Source organism: Leptonychotes weddellii, chromosome 9, assembly GCF_054177405.1.
Source record: "Leptonychotes weddellii isolate Sample4059 chromosome 9, ASM5417740v2, whole genome shotgun sequence".
Taxonomy (NCBI): Eukaryota; Metazoa; Chordata; class Mammalia; order Carnivora; family Phocidae; genus Leptonychotes; species Leptonychotes weddellii.
Window position 1 is genome coordinate 91,524,926 of NC_138377.1, and position 24,926 is coordinate 91,549,851.

The following is a 24,926-nucleotide window of genomic DNA, read 5'->3' on the forward strand; positions in this document are numbered from 1 at the left end:
TTTCTGGCTCTTATCACAGGAAATTCCAAGGGTTTTAGGAGCTCTGTGCCAGAAACAGGGATGGAGACCAAATAGAGATTTCTTATTATAAATCACAATGGCACAAGTAAGTTACTTATGAAATTTTTACATAATCCTGGAAGGAAAAACTCTCTTAATCAGAAGATTATGGGTAGAATAATAACAAGTACAATTTCTATTTATTAAGTACCTTCTTCTATTGAGTACTTACAGTATGGCAAACATTATGCAAAGAATCTTAAATGCAGTATCTTGTTTATTTTCTTCTTCCAGCATTTTGTATTAAAATGTTAATTCATTTATTTTCATTCTTGTTTTTCCAGTAAGGTAGTTTAAGGCTATACATTTACCTCTAGGTACTGCTTCATCTGCATCTCACAAGTTTTGTTTGTGTAGTCCTTCCATAGGTATTCAAGTCTAAATATTTTATAATTTTTATTAAGACTTTCTCTTTAATCCACAATATATTTAGGGGTATGTTTGTTTCTAATTTAATAATGTTGTGGAGGGAGAATATAATTTGTGGGGTGCCTGGGTGGCTCAGTCAGTTAAGCGTCTGATTCTCGATTTTGGCTCAGGTCATGATCTCAGAATTGTGAGATCGAGCCCCGCGTTGGGCTCCATCTCAGAGGGAGAATCATTTTAAGATTCTCTCTCTCCCTCCTCCTCTGCCCCATCCCCCCTCCCAAATATATATATAATTTACATACTATAAATTATTTAAAATTTGTAGAGACTTCCTTTGCTAGAACAGTCAACTTGCTTGAAAAGGATATGTATCCTCCATTCAAATGCAGGCTTGCATATATTTATACTGGGTCAGGTTCACTAAATTAGCTCTTGATATCTTACAAATCTTTCCTCTTTTTTGGTTGCTTGATCCATCAACTCCTGATAAAAGTATATTAAAAATATTTTACTCTAAATATGAATTTATCAACTCCTATTAGGTAAATTATAAATTTACTCATGTTAAATGCATACAAATTCATAATTGTTATATATTCTTCATGGGATGTTGCTTTTATAATTAAGTATTATCTTCGCTTATTCCTAATAATGCTTTGGTCTTAAATTTTATTTGGCCTCATATAAATATTGTGAGACATGTATATTCGTTTCCTAGAGCCGCAGTAACAAATCACCACAAACTGGGTGGCTTAAACCAATAGAAATTTATTCTCTCACAGCTCTGTCAGAAACCAAGGTGTTGGGAGCGCAGTGCTCCCTCCAAATCCTGTAGGGGAGCACCCTTCCCTGCCTCTTCAGCTCCTGGTATTGCCCAGCATTCCGTGGAGGGCACTATCTATAACTCCAGTCTCTGCCTCCACTGCCACGGGGCTGTTCTCCTCTGTGTCTGTGTCTCTCCCCTTGTTATAAGGGCACCAGTCACATTGGATGAAGGGCCCACCCTACTCCAGTCTGACCTCATCTGAACTAATTACCTCTGCAATGACTGTCTCCAAATAAGGTCACTTTCTGGGGTGCTGGCGGTTAGGACTCAAACATATTACTTGGGGGGTCACAATTCAGCCCATAACAATATTTTCGGTTTGCCCTGGGTGGGTATATCTTTTCTGACATCTATTTTCAGTCTTTTTTGTGGCTTTGCTTTAGGTGCACCTCAGAAATTTGTTCATTTGTTTAACCTAATCTAATAGTCTTTTGATAGGTAATCTGTTTACATTTATTATAGTAACTAATATATTTTAACAAATTTCTGCCATATTTTGTTTTCTATTTACCAACCCCCCCCTTTATTCTGCTTCATTTTTTTTTTTTTTGTCTCCTTCCAGTTGTCTTAACCCAGACTTCCCCCCAAAGGCAGAGTCTGAGATAAGGGCTTGTCTGCAGCTTGTTTATTTTAGGAAATGATTCAAGGAATAGGGGCAGAGGAGGAGGCTGGGAAGAATGAAACAGGGTGAAGAGAAAGCTAATCGCCATCCCCCCGGGGTCCCTGGGAGGAAGTATATAGAATCCATGGCAGGCTTGCCCACAGACAAGTTAATGGTGGCTTTTGAGCACAGCTGTGTCATTTGCATTTCCTCCTCATCATACGTGCCTGGCATGTGTCTGGAGCAGAGGATACGCCTCACAGTCCAGCCACCACCTTGGCTGTCTGTCACGTAACTTGCACACAATCCCATGAGGCACTTGATCACCTCTGTTTTAGAGATGCACAAATTGAGGCTCAGGGAGGTGACATCACGTGCCTGAAGTCATGCGGCTAACGGTGATGGAGCCAGAAAGCAGACTCTGGTCTATTTGATTCCACAGCCATTTCTCTTAAGCATGAGCTCTGCCACCTTACGTGGTCCTGGCTGTGTGCTGAGGCTAGCCCTCATTTACTTGCGTTTCCAGGTCATTTATCTCAAACTTCATCGGTGCAACTTTTCCACAAAGAGGAACAACAACGCAACCAAGCTACTAAATGGTCTCTGTGTGGGTTTGAACCCGTCTCTGTCCAAACAGGAGTATTCTAGAGAGACTGAGAATTACAGAAGCCAAGAGATGTCTTAAACCTTTATTCAAAGAAGGACTTATGTTTTTGTTTTTTGTTTGTTTTTGGCCCACAGCTCTGTCTACTCCCCCAAAGAGTATGGATTTCTAAGTGAATCAGGTAATTACTGACTAAGGCAGGGACTACTGCGATTGAGAAATTAACCATGTCTGTTTTTCTTCTGCAAGCTCACTGGAAAAGAATGTGAGGTATTTTCCCCTCTTCCTCTCCAGAGGCCCTTGTGTTTTGTAGGGCCGGGCTTCTCTTACCCCAGGGGCAAGTTAGAGGCCTTTCTTGGATTTTCTAAGGGTCTGGAGACTTAACACTAATTCTTAGAGATGGAGAGGGCCGGGGAGGGAACAGGGGCTCAGAGGTCATTGAGGGCTGGCAGGACCCATGAGTGCTGGAGGTGGCAGGGCCTTTGGGGAGTGGCTAAGATGGGGGAGGGAGATGGTTAGGGACTGGACACCCCCTGTGGCCTTTGATTTGGGGAGGATGCTGTGAGCAGCAACAGGAGTTAACGGGTCCACCAGGGCTTGGACAATGAGCAACTTCGCACTGAACAGGATGGACCTGATCCAGGTTCTGCCAAGGTTCTTGGAATCCCCAAGGGTCTGGAATCCTGAAGGCCTCAGGGTTCCGCATGGCAGGAGAGTGAAGGCCCCGAAAAGTGGCTGGGACTGAATTTCCTGAGGTCCTCATAGGTGGGTCTTAGTATGACTTAATTTAATTTAGAAAACTCGCGAAATGTGTCATGGAGCGCATTCCCAAGTGCTGTGGAACAATTTACATCAGTTACGTTAATAATGACCAAATCCTGAGGGGAATTTTTCTAACATAGTTGGGGAAGCAGGTCTTACTTTTTTTAATCCTTTGGAGATGGATGATCGACAATTGACAGGATATAACTATTCCAAGCCCTTCTTCTGGTAAAAATATCCTCTATCCTGGTAATTTAAATTCCAAATTACCTCCAGATGAGGCTTTAAAAACACCCTGGAATTAAATCCACACCAAATGGAGTTTCTGTGGGAACCTTTGCTGACTCCGAGGACGGCCTGTGACTTTTCGAAAGGCCGGGATGTGGACTGTGCTAGAAATGCGACTTGGGGCCCCAAGAACCCTCATCTGCATGACTCAGCCGGGGGCTGCTGGCCCTGGAGGCTTGCCCAGAGCTGAACGTTCAACTGGAAGCGCCTTAGGAGGAGGCACTGGGAAATATCTCTGGAATCTCATGACCCTTTCTCACCTACCCTTATTAGACCAGAGAGGCAGGACTCGGGAGTGGGGGCCACTGGGCAGGAGGCTGGGCCCAGGGGTTGGAAGGCAGCCAGGGCAAAGCATCTGTGTACCTGCATCGGCATGTCTGTGCATCTCTGTGGCTGGAGAGTGTCAGACAGGCTGGATGTGTGTCTGTGTGTGTCTATGTGACAGCGTGTGTGTGTGTGTGTGACTCTGTACGTGCGTGTCCGTGGGGGTCAGGAATGCATTGAATCAAGTCTTAGTTTTCTAAGCAAGGTGGTTCCCAGGATCAGTGGCCCACCTTCTCCATCGGGCTGCCACCTCCGGGAGGTGCAGGCCACCTGCAAGCCCAGCTGGAGGCTGTGGGCAAGGAAGGCAGGGAGGAGAAGACTGGAACTTCTGCTTGGCTGAGAGGGAGGAGGGGGAAGGAGCTGGGAGGAAGGTGAGGAGTGAGAGGACCACAGCCTCAGCAAGGAGCCACAGGGAGGCCAAACAGCTCTCAAAATACACCTGCCAGTTTCCAGGAGAGGAGCTGGGCTCCTTCCTCTCCCCTCCTTCCCTGTCTTGCCACCGGGAATATGGGGAGAACATCTTTATTTTCTAGTAAAAATGATTTGGTTAGGCACTGGGCTGGGTGCTTTCCACTTGCCATCTCGATGTGCTTGCTCACTGTGACCCTGTGCTTTGTGGTCCCCATCTTAAAGATGCGGAAACTGAGGCTCAGAGGGGGGAGGTGGGTTGCTCAAGGTCACCGGCTGATGGGTGTCAGAGCTGAGGTGAACCCGTGTGTGCTGAAGGCCAGAGGTGACATGTCACCCGACAGTCCTCTGCCTCTGGGTTGCCTTCTCTCTGCGTGTGGATGCGCACACTCTCTCCCGTACACACCGTTGGGCCCTTTATGGAGGATGACAGCTCAGATCGCCAGGGTTTCCACGTGACGGTGGTCTCTGTTTATGATACACACACACACCAACAACAACACAACTTTAGACCTAGTGAAAGTTAGCCATGCTTCTATACCCCTCTCTTCTCTCTGGGGATGGGGGAAAAAAAAACAAACAAACTTCTAATTAGCATAAGGTTCAGAACATGAACTTTGGAATCAGACAGCCTGGAACTTGAATCTCCACGTAGGAGCTCTGTGGCCCTGGATGAGTCAGTCAACTTCTCTACACTTCAGTTTCTTCATCTGAAAAATGGGATAATAGTCTTTACCTCATTGGCTGTTGTGTGGATGAAATGAGGCACTGTGTACACATGCACAGCATTTGGCAGCCAATAATCACTCGGTACCTGGAAGCTGTAATTATTTCTGATAATCATGGCGGTAGCAACAAAACCAACCCAAGCTTCTGGATGATCACAAAAGACAAGGTGAACTCGGTTCTATGCAGGGAGAAGGAGGTGACAGCTGTGTTGTTGACAAAACCAGAGAGAGAGAGAGGAGGTGAGCAGCCTGCTGACTAGAAGAGGGAAGGCACCGATGTCAGGGACCCCTAACCTTGAGGTGGAAAGTTCTGGCATGGATCTGGATGCATGTCCTAATTTTCACCTCTTCTGCTCTCAGAGTGTTACTGGGGCACGCTGAGTGCTGGGCATTGACATGGATAGGACAAGTGTGACCCACAATAAGGGCTGGAAGCCAACACTGGGAGGGAAAGCGACTGGCACCAGGTGCCAGAGTGTGTCTGCTCTTTGTCCCAACACCTGTCAGCTGGGAATTCTGCACGTCATCGGTGCAACAGGGGATGACCAGCCCAGAGTGAAGACCTGACCAGAGACCAGCAGTAGCGTCTGTCAACACCACTGGGTCTCCAGGGGGATGCATTTTTAGGGGATTTATTGTCTTGAGTAACAAAAAAGTTTTCCTGAACATTGTGAAAAAGTATATTAAGACAAGGTAGAGAAAGTATGAAAGTGAAACAGTGATATGGAGATATGGATAGACACACATACAAACTTTACTACAGACGTTTTCAAACACACACAAAAGTCGTAGGAATAGCATGATGAACCCCCATGTCCCCATGACCTGCCTTTGACAACCACAGTAGCATGTGCATGAGAGTCCCAATTAAAGCAACATGGCTTTAACAGCTTTCCATTGTGTTAATGAGCTCCAGCGATTCCATAACGCAAATGTGTTACATCTCCTGATATCCAAGCACCTGAAATTACTCCCCATCTCCTTCCCCAACTGCCTTGAGCATCGATCTGAATGAAGTAAGAAAAAGACAAGTTAATTTACCCCAAATCATACAGGAAGCTCAACCAGCACCTGAAACACAGGTGTTCCATAAGCATTGAAGTAATAATAATAATAACAACAGAATAAGAGCTCATGTTTATTGAGCACTTACTATGTGCTTGCTCACTGAATTCTCACACCAGGCCCGTAACATGGATCTTATCTTCATCCCTGTTCTACCAATGAGGAAACTGGACACAAAGATGTTCAGCCACTTGCCTAACTCCACAGTTAGAGCAGAGCGAGGGCTTAGACCCAAGCATTGTGGACTCCAGAGTCTGTCTTCTTAATCAGGTGACCCCTGAAACAAAGCCCGGCATGGGCAAAATGATTCCTGCTGGGAAAGATGAGGCTGGAGAGAAAGTCACTCGGACAGAAGGCTGCTGTGGGACCAGGCACTGGGCTAACGGTTCCCCTATAATGTCCTCAAAACCCCCTGCCACAGAGCCTGTAGCCTTCATTAGGAGATGACATTAGCCTTCTCCCCAAATGAGGAGCCTTCCTGGTTTCATCAGTGACAGGCCTTGCGTGGGATTCCAGATTTTGAAAAAACAAAAAAAAACCTTATGTGTAAATAAATCTGCATAGAAAAAAGTCAGGAAAAATATCCACCAAATATCAACAAGTGCTTATCCTCACCCACCCACAGAGGAAGGGTCAGGGGGGTTCTGGGGGTTTTTCTTTTCTTTTTGTTAATCTCATTTTCCTAATCTCTCTACCATGAATTCTTTGTGTTACAGAGAGTAAAGGAAGGAAAGAAGGGGAAGAGGGAAAAAAGAAAGGGAGAGAAAATGGTACTCCAAGGCCGCCCTCAGCGAGCCGGGGCCGGGGCCGGGGTGGGCGTGAGGGCAGCAGGTGCAGCGAACGGGAACATCGGGCAACATGAGATGGGCAGCCCCAGGGGACAGCAGGCTCAGGTTAGGCCCAGACTGGCTTTAGAGGTCATGGTGCATGGGTGCACGGTTCCTCATAGGACCCGGGGGGCACCCAGAGAGCACAGCAAGTCAGCTTGTGCAAAAATATGCGGTGCAGCCCAGCTAAGGTTTCTGGAGGGGCCTGCACCATGGGAAGCAGCCGCGCTCGCCCTCGGAGGCCTCCAGGCCCACGTTCATTTGGCAGGTCCTCCCAGAGGCTGGGGCTGTTTGTTCTCAAGCGCTGCATCTTTGGGATTAAAAATAACCCTGGGGCTTGGCTGCCTTCTCCGTGCCCTGGGGGCAGAGATGGGCTGTGCTCCTAGTCTGGGCAGGATGGCACTTTTACCCCCCATGTTCCCCTGCCCGGGTAGCCACCCTCCGTCATGAGCACTTGATGGAAAGGGAAGGAAAAGAAGGAACTTGGAATGTCGGCCAGGTAGGAGAGCAACCTCACCAGAACAGCCATGCGGATGCGGAGTAAGAGCTCAATAAAATCGCAACGGAGCTGTCTTCAGAGACAATGACAGGCCCTTCACGGACCGCTGGGCGCCATACAAATGTCAGCTCGGCGGCAGCATGAGGAGGATTTGAAGAGGCCCGCAAGCCTGGCTGCCCCCTACGTGCGTACCGCAGTTCAAAATTCCACCATCAGAAGGGCTCCTTTCGGACGGACAAGTGACGTTACCAAAGTCCCCTGGGACAACGTCTGGGAGGGTGGGTGCTGGGGACCGACGGTAAGACTACCCGACGTTGGGTGAGACTGTTGTAATTTTAAAATCTTCCCAGCACAGGGCCTCCCTCCCTGCTGATCCTTATCCCCACGGCTGAGGATCCACTGGTGAGTAGAGTTCACCCCCCTGCCGCCGGGAGAGCCCCCGAGAGGGGAAGGCAGGGGGGAGGTGTGGCGGTGATCAGAACTGTTGCTGCCTCATTATCGCCAGCCGGGGACCCCGGGAGCTCCTTGGCTCTCAGGCCCCTGAGGAGGGGTGGGGGCAGGATCCACGCTGGGAGAGAGGCCACTCTGGAGATCTGGAGGAGGGGGCGGCAGGGACCGGGGCTTAGAGGCCAAGGACACACCTCACCGCCTCACGGTTCCACCCGGGGACCAGCCCGCCTCAAGGACAATGGGGGAGAGATGGTGCTGGAGCAACGCGTCCCATGTGCGGGGACAAAAAGGCCGCAGTTGTTGGGATGCTGCCGGAAGCGCCATGCTGAGAGACAGGGCGTGACGGATTGTTGACGTCCGCCATCGGTGCCAGGTTAGGGCAGGAGGGGACGTGCGTTTCAAGCGTTGGCCATCCCTGCCTTGTCCGCACCTGGAACCGCACAGTAAGGGGAATGACGGCAGTGGCCCCGCGGAGGAGGGGAGCAGGGGGAGGGCCAGACCACAACCAGACACTTCCTGCCTTGATAGCAAGTTATCAAGACAACCGCTCAGACAGCCTGATGCCTCGAGCGGATGGTGTGCAACCGGCGAGAGTCACCTTTCCCACCAGGGAAATGAAGTCACGGCGCTCATCCAGTACCTGCTGAGAGCCCTAGGAGAACCCTGAGGGAAAGGCGTTAGAAGCGAGGCATGCCAGGGGTCAAGAAAGCAGTCGGGGTTTCACAGCCGTGTCCGTCTTCAGTCACTGATGCTTTCTGGAGAATCAGTGTGGAGAGGGAATGGGATATACAAGATGGCGAGAAAGTGCCCCAAAAGATGAAGCCAAGGGAGCCCCTTGGGATGAATGGAAGGGTTCCACGTGCTCTCGGGAGGTGGCTCTCCTGGCCTCTGAGAGTTTCTGGAAGGCTGGATATGGAGGAAGAAGAACTCTTAGGGGGACAGGACAACTCCCATCGCCCCAGGACTTGGGGTTCTCATGGGGAAAGCGTGTGAGGCCCAGCAGTCTCCCGGCCTGCACCCTAACACCTGTTTGCTGGGCATCCCTGGCCCCAACTGGCTTCCTGCCCTCCTTCCCCAGCAGGGCCGCCTGCAACTTCAGAACACTTCTTTGCCTCTCTTGCTTTCCTTTCTCAAGCCCCCAAACTCACTCCCTCGTGCCTTTAACATGATGCCCTCAGGTCCTTGTAAAGACCAAGCTGGGACCCCCTCGGCTTTCCTCTTTTCTCCTATGTCTCTACCTTCACCTTCACCATCCTGCTACCACTGTGGAAGGTTGTCCCCTCTGTTCCAAGGACAGCCCCCCACCCACCTGCATATTCCATCCCATCAACCTACTGTTCCCTCCTCCAGGGTTTTCTGGCTCTTTCTCCCTAGAGACACCACCCTGCTTCAGAGAGCTCCCCTGACAGGCTGTAGCCTTGCACCTGGGGACTTTGGAGCCAACTACCAACAACTCCCTTCCCTTCGTTGCCAAATACAGTGTGTTTCTGGCTTGAGAGGTTGGTTGGCTGCTTGCTTGCTTGCTTGCTTGATGGATGCATGGATGGATGGATTGATTGCTGCAAAAGCCACCTCCACCTTCCAGCCCCTCCTGCCCTGACTCTGCCTCGGAGCCCGAGCACAAAGCGTTCCTTGTCACCAAGCCCTGGGCTCCGGCCAGCCCTGGAGCCTCTTCCCTCCAGCCCACAGACGCCTCACCCGCCTTTGCCCCACGGTTCCCATGCACCTCGTGACCTCAGGCACCCAGGTGTTCCTGGAATTCTGAGCATGACTCAGAACGGACAGTTCTGTCACTCCACACAGAGCGGCCTCAGCTTGTCACAAAGCCTCTGTTTCCCGGGTCAAATGGTGATAATCACACCTGCCTCACAGGGTGAAGACAAAATAGAATAATCAATGTAAAATGCTTAGCATAGTGCTTGACAACATTAAGTGTTCAATAGATAATAATCATCACTAACTGTCTTAGAGATCTAATGCATACCTCTGGTTACGGGCAGCTCACCACCTCATTAGGTAGCCAGTTCACTGTCAATATCACTCGAATTTTGAGCAAGTTTTCGCTTATTTCTTTAACATATACAACATAATACAATGTTCAAAGCACTCCCTAAGTGCTTTACAAATTTTAACCCTTATGACAACACTATGAGATATCCGCATTTTACAGATAAGGGAACTAAGGCACAGAGAGACTAAGTAATTTGCCCAAGGCCACAGAGTTGGTGAGTGACAGAGCCAGGAATTGAACCCAGGCAGTCTGACTCCAGAATTCTTGTTTTACTCTATACACAGCTGTCTGTTGGGTCACGTTTAATTAAAAGGATATAAATTAACTCCTGCTCATGGGAGTGCCCTGAAGTAACACAGAACAGTCCCCATACTGACTTCATTCAAGTCCAGACACTGCATCTGATTTATCTTTGTTTTTTCCTTCGTTCATTAAAAGAGCACTTAGGGAATATCTAGTATGTACCTGGCAATATGGTGCCCCTGAGGCCCAGTGGTGAACGAGACAAGCATGGCCCCTGATCTCGCATTCCTGCTCGTGCCTTTCAGCTGCTGACAGTGCCTGGCACACAGTGAAGTTCTGAGGACTAGAGTGGGCTCAGTCTCTGCATAAAAGCCCCCCATTCCTGGCGGCTCCCATGATCCCTTTCCCCAAGGGGTTATGGCAGGAACACAAAATTCCACTAGAAGGTGCTGTTCAGTAGAGATGCCTTCCACGCAATAAGGGATATTTGAAGGGCGGTGTTGGGGTTGTTTAGGGAATCCTGGAGGTTTTAGAGACCGAGGGAATCACTTGCATTTTACCAGAGAGCTCCTTGAGCAGAGCCAAGTCCCCTGAGTCCAGCACACTGATGGCCACAGCCAGCTTGCTGGGCCCTGGGGGGAACTTCCTGGGAGGCACCGGCCTCCCCACTTGGCTCCTGACCAGCCGGCCCGGCGATGCCCCTCCCTCTCCATGCCTGCCCTGAGGGCACCTCTTTCCCCATCCCCAAAGTCTCGCAGCCAAGAGTGAGACAAAGGTCTGGTGGAAGAAACACCTGATTTCAGGCTTGGAGGAGCTCGGGATAATGGGGTAAGATGAACCAGTATAGGACAGCCATAACCTTTGGGATAATCTTTTCTAGGGGCTAGAAATCTACAAGCTAATGTGTACCTTCGGTGTCTGAGTTCTAATCAAATAGCAAATAGGTAAGTCAAACAGGGGAGTCCTCTGGAGCATTGAATAATTACTATGTGGTGGTGTTCAACAAAGCCCACGTATGACTTTGAAAGGACGTACTGTCCTCTCTTTTGCCTATTCCTAAGTTCTGGATAGTTTTTCTCAGCAATAGCTTGTGTCTCTAGCTGAGGTTATCTTGTGTGTTATTTAGTTATCACCAGTCTCAACCTACTAGCATAAAAGCTCTAGGAAGGCATGAACTCTGTCAACCTGGATGGCCACCTGTCCCCGTATTCTACTTCAGTTCCAGGTGCCAAGTAAGTGTTCGATAAATATTTGTTGAGTAAAGAAAATCAGATATAATCAAAAGTTGTGCTTGGAAACAAAGAATAGAGGTTACTAGGGGCTGGGGAGTGGGGGCATGGGGAGTTATTGTTCAGTGGGACAGAGGTTCAGTTTGAGATGACGAAAACATTCTGGAGATGGATGCTGGTAATGGTCACACAACAATGTGAGTGTACTTAATGCCACTGAGCTGTACCCTTAAAGATGGTTAAAATGGTAAATTTTAGGCTACGTAGACTTTACCACAAAAGATGATATGATTATGATAGCAGCCTCTCGTCTGTCAAGGGCTTGTTGTCTGCCGACCCTGCTCTGAGCACCTTCTGTATATTAAATCCTGTGCTTCCCCACAACTCTGTGTGTGGGCATTTTTCACTATTTTTGTAGCATAAGTAAAGGAATGAGGCAGAAGTAGAACAACTTGCCCAAAGTCACACACCTAGTTAGTGGTAGAGTTGGGATTTGAGACCAGGCAGACCGTGTTCCTAACCATGGGTACATTTGTGGTCCAGGTCATCCATAGTGTGTGATTCTCTAAGAAGGAGCGATCTCCTGGCCTAGAGAAGTCCAGGAGGTCTTCCTCGAAAAGCTGGAACGTGAGCCAGAATCTATCACGCAGAGGGGCCAGATCCATTTGCCCTCTGCTGTGGTTGCTGCACTTGACTCATCCTGACTCCAGCTCACTGACGCTAGCGCCCTTCCCCTAAAGCCCAGAGCCTACCCAAAGTAGTGAATGTGTTGTGGGTGGGCTCAGGAGGGGCCAGGCTGCAGGCACAGCCTGGGCCTGCTTCTCGTGCTTCTCGTTCAGGGATAATGAGCAGAGCTCACTGAGCGGTGTGGCCAGCAATGCTGGTGGCACCTGCGTCCAACACGTGGCCCCGGCCCCCGCCCCCCGTTCCTCTGCACCTGCACAGTGAGATTACCCTGTGTGCTGCTGGGCCCCAAGGACCAGGGGCCGGCAGGCAGCACTTAAGTACTTTATTAGCCAGACAATACCCTGCATCTGGCCCAGCCCAGCGGCCCACGAGCGCCACACCTGCTCTGGGGCGTGAGCGAGAAACGTAGACGTGTGCCTCTGAGCGCGGGTTAGTCTTCTCTTTCCGACCCAAGCCGAAGGGGCGATTTCACTGCAGATGGCTCCAAACTGGAGCTCTCAAACTACTGATTCTGCGACTGTAGCTATTGGACCGCACAGACCTGCCCCTGGAGTTGGACAGGTCCTGCCCACGGAGAACGCAGGCTAGTCTGAACCCCAAGCACGCATTCTAGAACAAAAGGAAAGGAGCGTGGGAGCATGGCTTTAATTGCAAGGTATGTGGTATTTCTGTGTGCACAGAGGTGAGGGAGCCCTCCCGCCCGAACCTAAAAGATGATGCCTTCTCAGCCACTCCGACCTGCATGGTGGGAACCCACCTCACACGGCTCCCTGACCACCAGCCACTTAGGGCAGGTCTGGAGAGGGCCTGTTTCTGCTGGGCGGGCACAGGTTCTCCCGGGATCGAGGGGGAAGAGGTCAGAGCCCCCACAAGATTATTTATTTGTTTAAGCATGCACTCCCACAGGGTGGGGGAAGGACAGAGGGCGAGGGAGAGAGAGAGAATCTTAAGCAGGCCCCACGCTCCAGGCGGAGCTCGATCCCACGACCCTGCGATCCTGACCTGAGCCAGAGGCCCAACCAACGGAGCCACCCAGGCGCCCCTCCCACAAGATTTTTAAAGGAGAAGGGTGTTGAGCAAGAAATTTCCCTGAGGCAGAGCTGGTAAAACGAAATATTTGTGGGTCAAATCTTATTTTCTGTCGTATGAGACAATGGCTCTTTCTCTCAAGTAAAAATAGTGAAGCTGGCAAGACGAACCTTATTGTCTGTCTGTTCTGTTTGCTTAATGGGAGGCGCATCTGCCTTTTGGGAGATTTGAAAGCGTTTTATGACATGAGCAACAATGCGATCCGTCCCTTTACGGGGGCCTGCTGTGCTCACAGGAGCCTGCAGGGCCGGCGCCCCTCACAGACGCGCGCAGAGGTCGCCGGCCGACCCGGGGCTGGGGAAGGGGGTTATGGCCATCACGGGTCAGTGCCCACATTTACTGCTCTCTCTCTCGCCTCTGGAATACTAAACCGTTATTTCCTCAGTTTTGCAGATAAGAAACTGAGTCATAAACTCAGTGTCCTTATTGGCTTCTTCCGAACAGAAAACCAGGCCAAGTCCTCTTCACTCTCTTTTCTTTAAGGTCATGGGAGAAATGACCATTTGCCCTGCCTGTTGCCCCCTCCCACCCCCACTGGGGACCAGCTGGTTAGTGGCTCACTGGGGCTGGGTTGCTAGTAAAATTCCCAGGAAGCACCCCAGTAAGATGGAGAAATGTGGGGAGGGGAGAATGTCTTCTCACCCGTGGAAATCCCAAGGAGGGTGGGAGGCTGGGGCCAGGGGAGGGAGGAATGCCTAGAACGGGCCTTCAGGCCACCAGGAGGGATCTTGGCTGAGCCACTCTGAGCTGACAAAGCCGTGGGCCTGATGCTCTGAGACCTGGCAGCTCAGCCCACAGAGGTGGGGGTGCTCCTGGGGAGGAGGGACCGACTGGCAAGGCACCCAACTCTGCTCTGGGCCCAAGACTACGCCCTGTGGGTGCTCAATAATCCCCAGAGAGCTGATGTGGGGCGGGGGGTGCTGCAGCCCCGAGGACTATGACGTGAGCCCCTGTGGGATGCCTGTCCTTTCCATCCCTCAGTCTTTCGATCTGAAGTTGGGCGAATAGCCCTGAGTTTTCCCACTCACAGAATGAGCGTTCAGTACCAGTTCTCTGTCCTTCACCAGACTCTCCTCGGTATGAACACTGGGGCCCATGAGGGAACACGTACACTGGTCTTGTACCCCAGTCCCTGTGGTCCCACTCTCTGCATGAAGAGGTTCCTGGGTGCTCATTTGTCCACCTGCTTGGTTCCCCCCTCAGCCCAGGCTTCCCTCGGCTCTTAGAGCCTTAGTCACAGAAGTCAAGGTTTCTCTCCTAGCACAAAAAGCAAACACAACGGAGGAAGAGGCTTGCTGACTCTTGGGGTCAGGAAGTACATGTGTTCTAGAAAGCCACGGTCGGAGGCAAGCAGGGCCCCTTTGTTTGGTTAAATGCTCTGCTGCCACTGTCCTGGCATTCTTTTTTTTTTTTCTCCTTTAAGATTATTTGAGAGAGAGGGAGAGAGAGAGCTTGCTAGCGGGGGCGGGGGAGGGGCAGAGGGAGAGGGATGTGCAGACTCGGCGCAGAGCCTGACATGGGGCTCCATCTCACAACCCTGAGATCATGACCTGAGCCAAAACTAAGAGTTGGATGCTTAACCGACTGAGCCACCCAGGGGCCCCTGTCCTGGCATTCTTAATACTTTTATCTTTCAATTTGTGTTTTGCCAGCCTGAAGGACAGTGGGGACTGCCCGTGAGCAGAGATGTGTGAGCACAGGAGAGCCTAGCAGTATGCTTGTGGCTGTTCCTTGCTATTCCACATCATAGAGCATCCCAGCTGCCCCACGGACACAGAATTCTGGGGGGCAACGTATGGGAAGCCAGCGAGACTCAGAGGGAGTGCAAGGTAAGCGTGTTATGTCTATGACACTGAAAACCCTGAGAGGCCACGCTTTCCAATCAGATCAGAGCTCGGCTTCACATGCAGAAAGAAGGCAGTGATGTTGTAAGAAGCAGGAACATCTAAGGAAGTCGTTCTCCTTTCTCGCTCATGTTACTCCCCTGTATGAGCTGACCACTTATGCTGAGAATGACTTGGTGATTTGGCAATTCCACATACAAATTAAATACTCTTATTTGCATGTAAAACTAGCATTGCACTACATAAAGACCAGTAAAATTAACACAGCTTAAATTTTTATTTTTTACTTAGAGTGACATTAAATAGCAAAAAAAAAAAAACGAAAAAAACCTCAAGACTGTCAAGAGGTAGACACTGGAAGAAAGGAAAATCTTCATATTTTAGTTCCCCTTTATGGTACTTTTTCCTGCTTTTTGAGCAAGGGGTCCTTGTCTTCGTTTTGCATGAGGCATTGCAGTTTATGTAGCTGGCTCTGGAGCCGAAGCTGGGGTCAAAATCTTGCTCGGTTGCTTAGGCAACCGTGGGCATCTCTTCACCCGTTCGAGTTCTAGTTTTCCATCTGGAAAGTGGGGGAAGTACTTTCAGTTGTGGAGAGTTATGGTGAGTGATAGGACAGCCACGCCTTGTTGACCCCTTGGACCGGACAGGGTGCTGGGCTAAGTGCTTCCCTGCTCGATCTCATTTCTCCCTCAGAACAACCCCGTCGGTGGGTGTCTCGTCCTCGACGCTGGATTTCTGTGGTGTTTGGGCCCCAGCAGTCATTCACACTCCCTCTTGGTACTGCACCCAGCTCTGTCCTGGGGACAATCTTGGTCTTACTTGTGCAGTTTGGTGGGACGGTCTCATATCCTTTCTTAGCCGTAGGGCAGCTGTGTGGCCCCCAAAGCATGTGGCCAGGCGCCTCCCTGCATGGCTCCTTAAGAACCTGAGGGCACGGTGCTTAAGTCCCCTGTGGCGGCAGCTACTGGTGAAACACTGGGCAGATCACGTGCCCCTTCTGTCTGCGGGGCCCGTACAGACATTCTGTTGGGGCAGCTTGAGAGCTACCATTTCCCATGGCGAGCCAGCCCTGGGAGTAGATTAAGATGTAAATGATGACTTAATTCTTTCCCAGATGTCAGCTAGCAATTAAAATAAGGCAGAGGTCATAAAATAAAGCCCACCCATGCCATGTTCAGAAGAACAGGTCCAAGTCAATGTGCTCTGTGTGACCTCATGGTCCCTTGTGTCCTTGGGAAGAGTCCCGTGATGAAGGGGCACCAAGGCTGGAAGGTGAGTTTCAGGAGAGCAGGGACCTTGCTGGTTTGGTCAGGGATTTATTCCACATCTAGAATAGTACCCGGCCTACAGGAGGTGCTCCGTGAATGCCTGTGGAACGAATGAATGATTGACGTCCACTATTTCTAAGCAAGATTAATAAGACCCCCGGCCAGGGGGGCACCACGCCATCAGAGTCTCCTTTGATTCTCAGGATAGAATTCTGAGGTGGGGGAGACTTCGTAGGCAGAGAATCTGAAGCTCAGTCTTGCTGAAGGTAACACAGTAAAATCAGTAACTGGAAGGGCTGGTCGTCAGTAATGTAGGTCCGACTGATTCCAGGCTTCCTGCCCCCACCCCCCCGCACCCCCCGCCCCCGAGGCCCACACCAGTAAGCCTCGAAAGCCCTTCCACTCTCCCATGTTGACAGCACCAAACCCTCTTTTATCTGCAAAGCAGCCAGCCGCATGTCATGCTAATGGCAACCAGAGGGGGCCTCTGTGCCCTACCCCAGGGTGTCTTAGCTGCGGCAGAAGAGCAGTGACCACGAGTCACAACTGGGAAAGGAGTGAGGACGTGTGCGCGCGCATGTGCGGTGTTATATGTCAGCTCTGGATTCCCAAGGTAGATGGAAGTGAAATGTCCGTCAGGTGGTCAATTTCTATATATACAGCCCTTAAGGGCATACAAAGCACTTAAAATGCAGTAAACTTGAGAACAGAAATCATGTAATCTTCATCTTTATATGCATTTTTATATGAGCCAGTAGAGTGGCTACCACACTTTCTGGCACATCGTAGGTTCTTAATACACATTAGTAGGATGCATTTATTGGGCTTTTCACATGTACCATGTTGAATAGCATAAGGGTTCACAAGAATAATCCAACATTGACTATTCAGCAAAATAACAATAGTCCTAGTGCACTTTGGGCTTTCGAAGTGCCCAAGGTACTTTAAGTCATCTTAACTCCAAGGGATAGGCAGACATCAACCCCATGTTAACAGATAAGCTAAAGCAGAGAAATGACATGATCTGGCCGAGGACCCCAGAGCTGTTACACCCGAGAGACAGAACTGAAATCAGACACTGGTCGTCCGTCCTTCCCACCCCACACCCTGCTCTCTCTGTTTGCCTTTGGTCAGACAGACCTCTGCACCCCTGCAATAGATGAGCTTTGAACAGACCAGAGAGAGGTCTCCTCTCTGCTTTCTTACAGCAAACACCACCCCTCCTCTCCCAGCACACCTCTGTAGAGACCCATGGGGGCTCCTTCTAAAAAAAGCAGCAGAAAGAAAGGCTTCACATAGAGAAGAATTAGAACCCCAGAGAAATTTCTCTTTCTTTTTAATCAAGAAGCAGTTGGTTGTATAAGCACAGACTAGTCTATAGTGCTGAAGAAACCTACTTCTCAAAGGCGTTGCTAGCAGAAGGAGGCCCGCAGAGCTCGGGGTGGATGCGAAAGGCTCTCTCCAGCTTATTCTCCGGATGGCTAATGTTACTGAGGACAACTTTAATTGCTCTACCCGCCCCCCCCTCCATGGTAGACTGGCCTGGTTCACTCCCAGGTATATGTGAGCCCCAGCAGAGCGGTCCTTCAGCATGAAATGCCTTTCTAAAATAAACTGGCTCAGATATTATGGGCAAAGCAGCTGGGAAGAGCAGGCTGGCCCAGCCATGCTCCCAGCTTGGAGGGGCAAAGACTTCCTATCAGTGGCCTGAAACCCATTCACAGGCATAAAAGACCTCTGTCCATCATGCCTCCCCAAGGGAGGAGAGGTTCCTAGCCGGGATGTTCCAGTCCTATGCGCTTACGTCCCAGGTGACTCCCCTCCCCCACTCCCACCTGCTGCCCATTGTCCAAAGCACATGTTTCAATCATTACCAGGATTTTGTAAGAATGACCTCATTTTCCTGTGAGTCTGTCAAGTCTAATGCATGTCAAAGAATTGTGGGGCCAAGAATCCTTCCAGCAATTATGATGCTCTGTCAAAAGGGGGGGGGGGGGGCTTTTGCCAAAGAAAAAGAGGAGGGAGGGGCAGAATAAAGATTTAGAGAAGGTATTGATGGAATAAATATTGGCACTTATATCTCCCATGCCACACACACACAGAGCCAGAAACAACTGCCCTCTCCCTTTTGTTTCTAGATCCCTTTGTGCACATTTCGGGCCCAGCACTCACCCAGAACTACTGCATGGCCCAGCTTCTGTCCAGACACTCCTTGCCTTATGGCACTTTGCTTTGGTGGGCTTTGCAGATAGTGAGGTTTTTACACGTTGAAGGGTTTTTGGTTTTGGTTTTGTTTTAGCATAATTGGCACACAACGTTACGTTAGTTTCAGGTGTACAACTTCGTGATTTGACAAACATATACGTTCTGTGTTTAGCACAAGTGTAGCTACCATCTGTCCCATTACAGCGCTCTCACAGTATCACTGACTGTATTCCTTATGCTGTGTCTTTGATTCCATCATTGACTCATTCCATAACTGGAGGCCTGTATCTACTACTCTCCTTCACCCAGTTTGCCCCTTATTATGTTATCTACCCTCTGGCAACCATCAGTTTGTTCTCATTCTGCTTTTTGTTTGTTTATTCATTTGGTCTTTTTCTTTTTTTTTTTTTTTAGATTCCATTTATGAGTGGGATCATCTGATCTTTGTCTTTCTCAGTCTGACTTATTTCACTTTAGCATGGTACCCTCTAAGTCCATTGAGGTTGTCTTAAATGGCAGGATCTCATCTTTTTTATGGCTGTGTAATATTCCACTACACATATACACACACACACACACACACACACACACACACCACATTTTTCTTATCCATTTGTCTTTCGATGGGCACTTAGTTGCTTCCATGTCTTGGCTATTGTAAATAATGCTGCAGTAAACACGGGGGTGCATACATCTTTTTGAGTCAGTGTTTTTGTTTTCCCTGTTTGACTAAATACCCAGTAGTGGAATTATTGGATCATATGGTATTTCTATCTTCAATTTTTTAGGGTACCTCCATACTGTCTTCCACAGTGGCTGCACCAGTTTGCATTCCCCCCAACAGGGCACAAGTGTTCTTCTTTCTCCACATCCTTGCCAACACTTATTTCTTGTCTTCTTGGTTTTAGCCGTTCTAACAGTGTCAGGTAATATCCTATTGTGGTTTTGGTTTGCATTTCCCTGATGATGAGTGATTGAGCATCTTTTCATGTATCTGTTGGCCATCTGTATGTCTTCTTTGGAAAATGATCTATTCAGGTCCTCTGTCCATTTTTTAATTGGATTATTTGTTTTTTGGTGTGGAGTTGTAAAAGTTCTTTATATATTTTGGATACTGACCCTTTATCATATATGTCATTTGCAAAAGTCTTCTCCAATTCAGTAGATTGTATTTTTGTTTTGTTGATGGTTTCCTTTGCTGTGCATAAGGTTTTATTTTGCTTTTGTTTCCCTTGCCTCAAGAGACACATCTAGAAAAATGTTGCTATGGCTGATGTTAGAGAAATTCCTGCCTGTGTTCTGTTCTAGGATTTTTATTATTTCAGGTCTCATATTTCGGTCTTTAATCCATTTTGAGTTTATTTTTGTTTATGATGTTAGAAAATAGTCCAGTTTCATTCTTTTGCATGTAGCTGTCCAGTTTTCCCAGCACCATTTATTGAAAAGATTGTCTTTTTTCCATTGTATATTCTTGCCTCCTTTGTCGTAGAGTAATTAACCATATAAATGTGGGCTTATTTCTGGAATCTCTATTCTTTTCTATTAACCTCTATGTCTGTTTTGTGTGACTACTGTTTTGATTATTATAGTTTTGTAGTATATCTTGAAATCTGGAATTGGGATACCTGAAGTTTGTTCTTCTTTGTCAGGATTGCTTTGGCTATTCAGGGTCTTCTGTGGTTCCATACAAATTTTAGTATTATTTATACTAGTTTTATGAAAAATACTATTGGTATTTTGATAGGGATTACACTGAATCTGTAGATTGCTTTGGGTAATATGGACATTTTGACAATAGTAATTCTTCCAACCCATGAGCATTTGTTTGTGTCATCTTCAATTTATTCCATCAGTGTTTTATAGTTTTCAGAGAACAGGTCTTTCACCCTTCTGGTTAAGTTTATTCCTAGGTATTTTATTCTTTTTGGTACAATTGTAAGTGATGTCTTTTTTAAATTTCTCTTTCTGCAACTTCCTTGTTAGTGTATAGAAATTCTACCAATTTCTGGTTATTAATTTTGTATTCTGCCACTTTACTGAATTCATTTATTACTTCTAGTAGTTTTTTGGCAGAGTCTTTAGAATTTTCTATGAATAGTATTATGTTATCTGCAAATAGTGACAATTTAACTTCTTCTTTACCTATATGGATGCTCCTTATTTCTTTTTCTTGTCTGATTGCTGTGGCTAGGACTTCTAGTACTATGTTAAATAAGTGATGAGAGTAGACATCTTTGTCTTGTTCCTGACCTTAGAGGGAAAGCTCTCAGTTTTTCACCATTGAGTATGTTGTTAGCTCTGGGTTTGTCCTATATGGCCTTTATTATGTTGAGTATTCTCTCTAACCCCATTTTGTCGAGAGATTTTATCATGAATGGATGTCGAATCTTGGCAAATGCTTTTTCTGCATTTATTGAGATGATCATATGATTTTTATCCTTCATTTTGTTGATATGGTGTATGATGTTGATTGATTTGTGAATATCGAACCATCCATACATCCAGGGAATAAATCCCACTTGATTGTGGTGAGTGATCTTTTTTGTATTGTTATATGTGGTTTGCTAATATTTTGTTGAATATTTTTGCATCTGTGTTCATCAGAGATATTGGCCTAGAGTTTTCTTTTTTTTGTGGTGTCTTTGTTTTTGGTATCAGGGTAGTGCTGGCCTTGTAGAATATATTTGGAAACTTTCCTTCTTCTATTTTTTGGTGGTAGTTTGAGGAGAATAGGTATTGACTTTTCTTTAAATATCTGGTAGAATTCACCTGTGAATCCATCTGGTCCTGGACTTTTAATTTTTGACAGTTTTTAAATTACCAATTCAATTTTGTTACTTCTAATCAGTCTGTTCAGACTTCCTATTTATTCCTGGTTCAGTTTTGGAATATTATATATTTCAAAGAAATTATCCATTTCTTTTAGGTAGTCCAGTTTGTCGGCATATAATTTTTCATAGTATTCTCTTAAAATTCTTTGTATTTCTGTGGTGTCCGTTGTTACTTTTCCTCTCTTGTTTCTGATATTTATTTGGGTCCTTTCTCTTTTTTTCTGGATTAGTCTGGCTAAGGGTTTGTCAATTCTGTTTATCTTTTCAAAGAACCAGCTCTTGGTTTCATTGATTTGTTTTTCTATTGTTTTTCGAGTCTCTATGTCCTTTATTTCTGCTCTGATCTTTATTATTTCCTTTCTTCTACTCACCTTAGGTTTTTTTATTCCTCTTTTTCTGGTTCCTTTACGTGTAAGGTTAGATTGCTTACTTGAGTTTTTCTTGTATCTTGAGGTAAGCCTGTATTGCTATACACTTCCCTCTTAGAACTGCTTTCACTGTGTCCCAGAGATTTTAGACCATTGTGCTTTCATTTTCATTTGTCTCCATGTATTTTTGGATTTCTTTTTTGATTGCTTCATTGACCCACTGGTTGTTAAGTATCAGATTGTTTAGTCTCCATGTGTTTGTATTTTTTCCAGTTTTTTTCTTGTTACTTCTAATTTCATACCTTGTCAGAAAAGATGCATGGTATAATTTCAATCTTCTTAAGTTTATTGAGGCTTCTTTTATGACTTAATATATGCTCTATTTTGGAGAATGTTCCATGTGCACTTGAAAAGAATGTGTATTCTGTTGTTTTTTAATGGAATGTTCTGTATATATCTGTTAAGTCCATCTAGTCCAGTGTGTCATTCAAAGACATTGTGTTATTGATTTTCTGTCTGGATGATCTATCTACTGATGTTAAGTGGAATGGTAAAGTCTCCTACCTACTATTATATTAACATCAATGTCTGTCTTTATGACCATTAATATGTGCTTTATGTAATTCGGTGCTCCACTGTTGGGTACGTAGATATTTACCATTGTTATATCCTCTTGTAGGATTGATCCCTTTATCATTACATAATATCCTTCTTTGTATCTTGTTACAGTCTTTGTTTTAAAGTCTATTTTGTCTGATATAAATATTTCTACCTCAGCTTTATTTTTTCACTTCCATTTGCATGGTAAATGTTTTTCCATCCCTGCACTTTCAGTCTGTATATGTCTTTAGGTTTGAGGCGAGTCTCTTATCTGCACATATAGATGGGTTTTGGTTTTGTTTTTTTGTTTTGTTTTGTTTTATCCATTCTACAACTATGTCTTTTGATTGGAACATGTAACCATTTACATTTAAAGTAATTACTGATAGGTATGTGCTTAGCCATTTAAAAAAAATTTGTTTTCTAGTTGTTTTGTAGTTCTTTTTTGTTCCTTTCTTATTCTTTTGCTCTCTTTCTTTGTGATCAATGAGTATCTATAGTGTTTTGTTTGGCTTTCTTTCTCTTTATTTTCTGTGTATCTATCATAGGTTTTGGGTTTATGGTTACCATGAGGTTAATATATAGCATTCTATGTAAATAGCATTCCATATTAATTTGATGGTCATTTAAGTTCAAATACATTCTAAAAAGAAAAAAAAAGAACAAGAGTCTTTTTCTTTCCCTTCTCTTCTCTTTTTACTCCCTCTCCACATTTTATGTATATGGTGTCATATTTTACATCTTTTTATTCATATTTTTCTTATGTCAAATTATGGCCTTTTTTTTTCCTACTGAAAGAAGTCCCTTTAAGATTTTGTGTAAGGCTGGTTTAGTGGTAATAAACTCCTTTCTCTTTTGTTTGTCTGGGAAACTCTTTATCACTTCTTCAAATCCGAGTGATAACCAGGCTGGTTAGAGTATTCTTGGTTATAGTTTTCCCTTTCAGCACTTTCAGCATGAATATATCATGCCACTCTCTTCTGGCTTGCAAAGTTTCTCCTGAAAAATCAGCTCATAGCCTTATAGGGTTTCCCTTGTGTGTAACTTTTTGTTTCTCTCTTGCTGCTTTTAAGAATCTCTCTTTATCAAAGCTTCCAGGACAAACAGAAACTAAAAGAATTTGCAATCACCAAACCAGCCCTATAAAAAATATTGAAAGGGGTCCTCTAAGCAAAGAGAGAGCCCAAAAGTAACATAGACCAGAAAGGAACAGAGACACCATACAGTAACACTCAGCTTACCACAATACAGTGGCACTAAATTCATATCTTTCAATAATTAACCTTAATGTAAATGGGCTAAATGCTCCAATCAAAAGACACAGGGTATTAGATTGGATAAAAAAGCAAGACCCATTGTAGGCTGTCTGCAAGAGGCTCATTTTAGACCCAAAGACATCTCCAGACTTAAAGTGAAGGGGTGGAAACCCACTTATCATGCTAATGGACATCAAAAGAAAGCTGGGGTGGCAATCCTTAGACAAATTAGATTTTAAACTAAAGGCTGTAAAAGAGATGAGGAAGGACACTATATCATACTTAAAGGGTCTATCCAAGAAGAAGATCTAACAACTGTAAATATTTATGCCCCATGACATGGGAGCAGCCAGTTATATAAGCCAATTAATAACAAAGTTAAACATATCAATAATAATACATTAATAGTATGGGACTTTAATACCCCCCTCACTGAAATGGACAGATCATCTAAGCAAACGATCAACAAAGAAATCAGGGCTTTAAATGACACACGGGACCAGATGGACTTCACAGATATTCAGAACATTCCATCCCAAAGCTACAGAATACACATTCTTCTCTAGTGCACATGGAACATTCTCCAGAATAGATCACATCCTGGGTCATAAATCAGGTCTCAACTGACACCAAAAGATTGGGATTATTCCCTGCATATTTTTGGACCACAATGCTTTGAAACTGGAACTCAATCACAAGAGGAAAGTTGGAAACAACTCAAATACATGGAGGCTAAAAACCATCCTACTAAAGAATGAATGGGTCAAGCAGGAAATTAAAGAAGAATTTAAAAAATTCATGGAAACAAATGAAAATGAAAACACAACTGTTCAAAATATGTGGGATGCAGCAAAGGTGCTCCTAAGAGGGAAGTATATAGCAATATAAGCCTTTCTCAAGAAAGGTCTCAAATACACAACCTAACCCTACATCAAAAAGGAGAATTATAGACCAATATCCCTGATGAACATGGATGCAAAAATTCTCACCAAAATCGTAGCCAATTGGATCCAAAGCACAATAAAAGGATTATTCACCACGACAAAATGGGATTTATTTCTGGGCTGCAAGGTTGGTTCAATATCCACAAATCAATCAATGTGATACACTACATAAATAAAAGAAAGGACAAGAACCATATGATCCTCTCAGTAGATGCAGAAAAAGCATTTGACAAAGTACAGCATCCTTTCTTGATTAAAACTCTTCATGGTGGGGCGCCTGGGTGGCTCAGTTGGTTGAGCGACTGCCTTCGGCTCGGGTCATGGTCCTGGAGTCCCGGGATCGAGTCCCGCATCGGGCTCCCTGCTCGGCGGGGAGTCTGCTTCTCCCTCTCCCGCTCCCCTCTCTTGTGTTCTTTCTCTCTCTCTCTCTCTCTCTCAAATAAATAAATCTTTAAAAAAAAAACAAAACAAAAAACTCTTCATGGTGTAGGGATAGAGGGTACCTATCTCAAAATCATAAAAGCCATCTATGGAAAACTC

At 46.2% G+C, this 24,926-nt stretch overlaps 1 long non-coding RNA gene across 2 annotated transcripts in view; it reads left to right on the forward strand.

The window, feature by feature from the left end:
• The first annotated feature begins 14,631 nt into the window (after positions 1-14,631).
• LOC115942069 (uncharacterized) overlaps positions 14,632-24,926 on the forward strand; it is an 88,323-nt gene continuing 78,028 nt past the window's right edge. For both annotated transcript variants that reach the window (XR_014148673.1, XR_014148674.1), the window contains exon 1: positions 14,632-14,899. This is a non-coding gene — a long non-coding RNA (uncharacterized LOC115942069). The remainder of the gene's footprint in view (positions 14,900-24,926) is intronic.